Here is a 7,925-nt window from a genome sequence, read left to right as displayed (position 1 = left end):
AAGTGCGCATTCCTTTTGATTACGTTTAGTATGTGTTTATTATATTAGTTTGTTATATATGCATAAAATCCGTAGTCTAGTAATAAGAGTACACGAACCTAACTAGCCACGGTAAAACGCAAGTGTTTCGTATGCATACAGTGCGAGATGTTTTAGTATAATAGTCCGCAGCTGATAAAACAATTTGATAAATACTGGTGCATCTCTGTTACCGACAGAGTCACTGACTAGAGATTCAGCTATTAGTCTCGAAGACATTTTTCTCAATAAAATACGCAACAATATTTTCCGTGGAACTAAATTGAATAATGCATGAAATAATTGCGTGTACTTTATATATCGCATATAAGAACTGTATACAAAAATTTGAAAACGGCCATTTGACCGGTCGTGGCAGGTTTAGTGGTAATTCCTTTCGTAAGTGAATTGAACGAACAAATTAATAAACAATGTAACTTTCCTCGTAACTGTACGAAATGTATAAATCGTCGAAGAGGAACGGAAACGATACGCGGCACTGCAGGTGGGATCCGTTTGGTCGTAAACGCGGCGCATAAAGTGTATTCGAATCACAATGGGCCATTCCCATCGCTGAAAATGATTTGCGCGACGGTCGAGGGCTCGGGTCTCCCGTCGAAATTATTGGGTTCTTCGCGGCCAATAAGAGACCGCGCTATTAATTCATTTCGTCGTTGGGGAATCGTCGATAGTTTACGACTCTTCGTATAGAGAACAAGAGTCAAACGCTCACGCGTACACGCTTGACGTACTTGTACGTTACTTGAGCCGTATCTTTCGAGAGGGGATGTAGCTCAGTGGTAGAGCGTTCGCTTTGCATGTGAAAGGCCCCGGGTTCGATCCCCGGCATCTCCAATCTTTTTTTTTTCGTTTTTTTTTGTTTTTTTCTTTTTCAAATGTGGCAATGCTAAACACATAATTTTTATTAAATAGCTAGATAAATATTAGAATTTAATTACAGAGATTAAACTATCGAAGTTTGCTATTGAGTGGCCATCCCAAACACATAATTTTTATTAGATAGCTAGATAAATATTTGAATTTAATTACAGAGATTAAACTATTGAATTTATCAATTTTCGTTCTTTGTTATTTCTTTTGTGGTCAAGTATCGTGATCATCAAGAGTACATTTTTATTAAATGGCTAAGATAAATAGTAGAGTTTAATAAAATGTTGAAATTAATAGATACATGCAATGATTAAACTATTGTATTTGTAAAACTAATCTGATCCTTCTTGCCAATGATACACACTTCTTTGTAGAAATATATCGAATCTTTGTAACGATTTCGATGAAACGTCCCAATCAAGGTTTACGAACTCGCATAACTCCAGTAACGAGACTTATTAATTTTTCGTTAAACATCTTCGCATACATTTGAACAAACAATTCATATACAAAGAGGATATAAAAATAATTCCGAAAAGAGAGATCATGTTGCTTCTATAGCAAGATCATTCCCTAAAGAGAATAAGAAATATGCAAGTACATATACCTCGATTCTGAATGGTTAATGACTCATTAAGCTAACCTATAGCTAACCAGACTTCTTCGCCTAACGTCGAACCTCCACGCGTGGTTAGGGCTCAAAGGAAGTATGTATGAAAAAATACAGATTTTCCACCGAGATGGTTTGTGATACCTAAATTGCAAACGTATCCAACCGGTCTGAAAAATGGTATGGGAGTCTGATCCATAACGATAATAACCTAATCAACATAGTGCAGATCAGAGGGGCATAATAAACCAACTTCCTGGAAACACAAATTACCTCGCTAAACTCCATCAGCATTCCAAGTCTGATTAGGTACACGTATTCTCTTATTAAAATCAGGTTATCACGGGCAATAAATTCGCGTCATGGCAATGTAATTAGTAATGATATACTAAAGGAAATGTATAATTATTAATACAGGGTTTCAGAGAAAACATTGTTCCATAGAAAGGTCGAAAGATAGAAGGACTGTGATACATTAACAAAATATTAGTTTTTAGTTAACTTTTTTCAAGAAAGTAAGGTTACGGATATTTCTTTTTTAATTGATTAGCATACTTCCATTGCAACAATCTTGTAGCTTTTAACACGTTGATCGCCACACGTCACCCATATACAGGGTGTCCCAAAAGTCGGGGAGGAGCCGGAAATGGGGGGTAGCTGAGACGATTCTGAACAAAAATTTCCTTTGCAAAAATGTCGGATGAGGCTTCGTTAAGGAGATATTAATAAAAAAAACCCGACCAATCAGAGCGCGCGTAGACCGTTGGAGCGGCCGCGGTAGCAAAGGTTACGCGCTGGCGGCCGCGCTTGTACGCGAACAAGTGACTCGACGTGCATCGAAGGACATTGACGCTGCCGTCTAGCGCGAAGCCTTCGCTACCGCGGCCGCTCCAACGGTCTACGCGCGCTCTGATTGGTCGGGGTTTTCTCTTAATATCTCCTTAACGAAGCCCCATCCGACATTTTTGCAAAGGAAATTTTTGTTCAGAATCGTCTCAGCTACCCCCCATTTCCGGCTCCTCCCCGACTTTTGGGACACCCTGTATAGGTGACAGTGCTTTTCACTGAAAAACGATAACTATTAATTCTGAAAGTTAAGTGTCATAGAAAATGAATTTAAATGAAATACTTGAATTTTGACGAAGTTACTAAATACCAAACATAAATGTTTCATTACGCAGTTTCCAAAAGTCTGTAAACAAAATTGAATCGCAGTAAAAATTTTCAAGAGTATTAGTCTGCCAGCGAACGTGTTAAAAAGGATAAATTCAGCAACAAGTAATATTTGTCATCGTGGGACGAGGAAACGTTGGCTGAATGAAATACACGCGAAAGAATTTCCGTTCATTAGGATCGTTCCAGTTCCCGTGCGCGAGATATCGCAATTGTCCGCGGAATCGACGTATCGGCTGTCGAACACGTCGTACGCCGTGCGTGTTCAACATAGCGCGTTACTCGTTTTTCTGCGATCATTGCTAACTGTCGCGCGCCCGTAAACGTTTCCCACGCAGTCCCATTCCGATGATTCACGAAACGAATTTCCAATCTCTCCTACCTTTCTCTTACTTTTATTCTCGCATTTACTCTGCAACTCTCACGACACAATTCCATCGCTCACATAGTATTTACGTTGCGATATCGCCAGGAAGGCAAACGAAATTTAATTTATCTTTCATCGCGAATTTGCTAGTAGGGTAAGGCGTTTTTAGCAGTCCCTGGGTCGAACGAGATATAAATAAAACCACGTGGCAACGCCAGGGCCGTGTTGGTAAAAAATTATTCTCCCTGAATACGGATAAAGATAACCTATCAGAAATAGGAGAATAGGAGAATTTAATATCTGTATACAGGATGTCTACGTATAAGTCCGGACATACGCAGGGTGTCAATTCCGTTAGGTCGTCCTAAAAGTTCGTGCCATTTATACTTCTATTTCTCAAATTAATATGTGAAACGTACTCTTAAGTGTCACAAGAAAAGATAATCTGTCTCATTTCACAATAGTTTCTCACCTCTCTCACATAGTTATTATACCGTTACTAGAAAATTTCTGTGGTTTTTTTTTTAATTAAATTTCGCAACAGTCATCAGCACGAACTTATCTTTTTCCTAATTGGAGAGGCTCGGGAGCGTCACGAAAAAATACATCAAACCCGATGTCAAGTTAATTTCAAAGTGACAAGTCGATTTTTGTTGAAAAATATCGATTTTCACCTAAAAACTCACGCTTTTCACCATTTAAACGTCATTTTCTCCCTAAAATACCACCGTAGAATTTTTTTTGACAATACCATTCAAAAGCTGAGACTTCGAGGAAGTTTTTCCCGAAGAGTGCTCGCCAAACAACTATGTCTTTGAAACCGAATAACGAATACAGAAAAAGTCAAATTTTTGGAAATTTTCACAATGTAAAGTTCGACCTAATTTTTCACGTATTCAATCTTCGTAATAAATTTTGGTTTCGCACCAGACAGATGGGAAATTTAACGCTCTTTCGAATGGCACACTTAGTTTTTAGTTTGCACGGTAATTTGGTGGAGTTATGGCCGTTTAAAGAGCGTCGAGTCAAAATCACAGAAGAAAAATTAAAAGTGAAAATACTCGAGAATAACGCGACACAAAGAAAATGTCTACGAGTAATTTTCTGTTGGAAATTTGTTGTAGAATCGACACGCTGCGTATCTCCGAACTTATACGTAGACGCCCCGTATAGAGATTTCGATTGACGAATAACAAACGAATAATTGTTTAGAAAAATCTAAATTTGAGACAGAAACGAACACGAACAAAGCATATAAATGGGAAAACATTATCTCGAAGTACAATCCGATCAAAATAAGTTTCGAGTGAGCTCGAAGAGGGAAGGGTTCGTTAGTTTGAAGGTGGATTCGCCCCTGGCAGGGAGCTGCGATCTGGCCAGTCGTTCTCCGATCGACATCTGCGAATTAGCAAAGCAAATATGAAAGGCAAACGGAGGGATAATAAGCGTGCAACGAAACGCAGAATTAATGGCCGCGATCTGGAAACGGGGGAACATCGTAATCGCGATATCCTCCGCGAAAAATTCGAGCCGCGGAGTTCTCGTGCCCGATGCCCGATTCCTCGGACCACGCTCCGGTATAATGCGCCATTGTTGTTTCCCCGATATCACCGTGCCTGCGGAATGGCATAACGGCGAGGAATCGGGCGGGTATCGTTGTCGAAGAATCTCCTGGTAAATGCACCGAGCACAATGATTCCAGTGGGTGTGACTCACTAGTCCACCAACTCGGAGATTGGCAAAATTCTTACATCGGATCAGGGGAGTATTCGCCCACCCAACTTGTTCATTGACAGTCAATTATTTCAGCCAATTGGTACCGGAACAACAGGAGTAATCTGTAGGTTAAAGGAATAGCAAATGATCACAGCAATAGTAAAAGTAAAAGTACAGTAAATTTTATCATATATTTGATTCTATACCATTCACTTGTTCATTGACAGTCAATTATTTCAGCCAATTGGTACCGGAACAACAGGAGTAATCTGTAGGTTAAAGGAATAGCAAATCATCACAGCAATACTAAAAGTAAAAGTACAGTAAATTTTATCGTATATTTGATTCTATACCATTCACTTTATCATTTTTATTCTATAATATGTATCTCTGATATAGAGTAGGAATAGAAATTAATTCTAGGTATAGAAATTAATTCTGGGTATAGAAATTAGTTCTAGGTATAGAAATTAGTTCTAGGTATAGACATTAATTCTGTGTCTTTCTAAGGTTAACTTACGATTTATTTATATAAAAAAATCATGCAACTTTTCATACTCTTAAGTGTCACAAGAAAAGATAATCTGTCTCATTTCACAATAGTTTCTCACCTCTCTCACATAGTTATTATACCGTTACTAGAAAATTTCTGTGGTTTTTTTTATTAAATTTCGAAACACTCATCAGCACGAACTTATCTTTTTCCTAATTGGAGAGGCTCGGGAGCGTAACGTCTCCTCAGTTACACATTTCAAGAGAATACATATAGAACTGAATGTCGAAGAAATCTGTGTGGTTTAAACATGAAAAAAAAAAAAGGCCAGTAAATATTTCTATTTAGAGTACTGTTGTAAGTAATTATTAGACTGCGGATCTCTATGCATTTATAGGAAATTTGAACGTACAAGAACCTGCGAAATCCAAACGATTATGCAAGAATATAAAAATGATTGAAACTGAAGTTACATATTACGGAATAAATTCCTATTTAGGTTCAATTTTTGTAGCCACGTTCGCGACGATTTTAGTTCGCATAAAGATCCGCAGTCTAGTAATTATGTAATTGTAAAGACACGGAATTAATTTCTACTCGTAATAATAAACCTCAAATTTTTAAAGATAAATGTATCGACACGCGAAGCAGGGTTAAAAATATTTTCTAAAAAAAACTTCATCCGAAGTCGTAAGTCCGTTTCCCTTCGTTTGTTCTTCGTTTTGCTCGTTTCGAGGACGTTGCACGATCGGGCCCAACATCTATCACGGTCCCCGATTCCTCCTTCTTTTCTTCGACGCGCCATCCCTTCTCAGATTAAGGAGCATTCGTTCGTGAGACCACCGTTTCGTAAGCAGCTTCGACAAAGGTCTGCATTATTCGTGCACCTTCCATACACCGCGACGTATGAAACGTAGAAAAATATTAGTATCATTGATCATGCATTCTGGGCCCTCTAAAGGCCTGTTTTCTTAGGGAATTTGTCCACTGGAAACGGGGCCCTTTATCGATGTCCTTTTCGATAGCGATGGGACCATTTAATACGTACACAGGGTCACGACAAATCTGTCGTGAAAAAATAGGGTCGTCAAGTGAAGAAACGACGCAGCACAAGAGTCGATTCCGCGAATAATGGATGCACATACGAGCGCATAAAAGTTTGTGCATAAGAGTTTCTCCTTCTGTTTTTATCACCTAGCTAATATTATTATCACGCTGCAGATTTTTATGGAGTTTTACAATTTTTGCACATGCAGATAATTCAGATACACGTTACAGGTTCAGATAAAGAATTGTAATTTAAATGAAAACATGTCTCATCTTCTAAACAGTGTAATATTTTATATATTTTTGTATTTACGCAACATTCTCCTAGATATTTCTAGACTTCCTTTTATCATAAATGCGTAAACATCCGCAGTTTAATTATTACGTACTATATCCCCGATTTATCCTGCATGATATAATATGTCGAGATCGATGAAATGGACTGAAATCAATTAATATTAGTAATTCAATGTATTCAATAAGGTCACATAAAATTACCAACATACTAGAGTTAGTACTACAATCTATCCCAGCGTTCGTTAATGATCTACAAATTCCTCTAGCATCCCTATTTCGCAAAAAGAATCTGAATCGATCGACGGGATAAAATGAGCCATGCGGCTCGTAACGAGTCGTTTCTCGAATAATTTCCGTCAGAAATGCGAGCGATAGCCGATCCCCGATAGTTTCAATGACGCAAAAATTATTGCAATTAGATCGATAGCCGTTGGCGTTTGATCGCTGTTAGAACGCACCGTCACAACAGGTCCGCGTTGATGCGTGCCAGCAATTCCCCTGTCGATCCTCTGACATAACTTATAGCGGTGATCGGCGTGTAAAGCAAGTCGCCGGCCCTTGGGCCACCCGTTGCACCAAGTGCACCGACATATGGCGCGACACGTGCGAGGAAACAACCGGCCCCCTTGCTCACGCCCTCCGCAATTATTATACTTTGCTCGCGTTCCATGCGACATTGCAAGTTGATTTTTCGTTGGTTACTCGAATAACAGGGATAACGAATTATGGGAATAGTGACTGAAGCGAATGATATGAATAGGATTTACACTGTTGACACTATCGACACTAATTGACATTAGCGACACTCTTGACACTATTGACAAAATTGACAGTACTAGCACTATTGATACGATTGACATTGATGATGAACTGTCGACACTGTTGACAGTATCGACACTATTGACACACTAAACATTATTGACACTGTTGACACTATTGACAAAACTGACAGCATCAGCACTTATTGATACTATTCACATTCATGATATTATAGACACAGTTGACAGTAATGATATTATTGACACAATTGATAAGGTTAACAGTATTATCATTATTGATACCATTGACGTTCTCAAATTGTTGACACTATTAACAGTATTCACACCGTTAACAATAATAGCACTATTTATACTATAGACACAGTTGACAGTATCGACACTATTCACAAAAGATGACAATAATAGCACTATTGATACTATTGACACTGTTGACAGTATCGACACTATTGACACACTAGGCATAATTGACACTGTTGACAGTATCGACACTATTGGCATACTAGGCATTATTGACCCTGTTGATACTATTGACAC

At 38.5% G+C, this 7,925-nt stretch overlaps 1 protein-coding gene and 1 non-coding gene across 3 annotated transcripts in view; both read left to right on the top strand.

Annotated features, from left to right (window-relative positions):
- LOC128878060 (uncharacterized) overlaps positions 1-7,925 on the top strand; it is a 45,542-nt gene that overhangs the window by 15,805 nt on the left and 21,812 nt on the right. The window lies entirely within an intron of this gene.
- Trnaa-ugc (transfer RNA alanine (anticodon UGC)) lies at positions 802-873 on the top strand. The gene has a single exon. It is a non-coding gene; the product is annotated as a tRNA-Ala (tRNA).

This window comes from Hylaeus volcanicus, chromosome 6, assembly GCF_026283585.1.
Source record: "Hylaeus volcanicus isolate JK05 chromosome 6, UHH_iyHylVolc1.0_haploid, whole genome shotgun sequence".
NCBI classification, from domain to species: Eukaryota; Metazoa; Arthropoda; class Insecta; order Hymenoptera; family Colletidae; genus Hylaeus; species Hylaeus volcanicus.
Note: the sequence above shows the minus strand (reverse complement) of the source record. Positions and strands in the feature narration are given on the sequence as shown.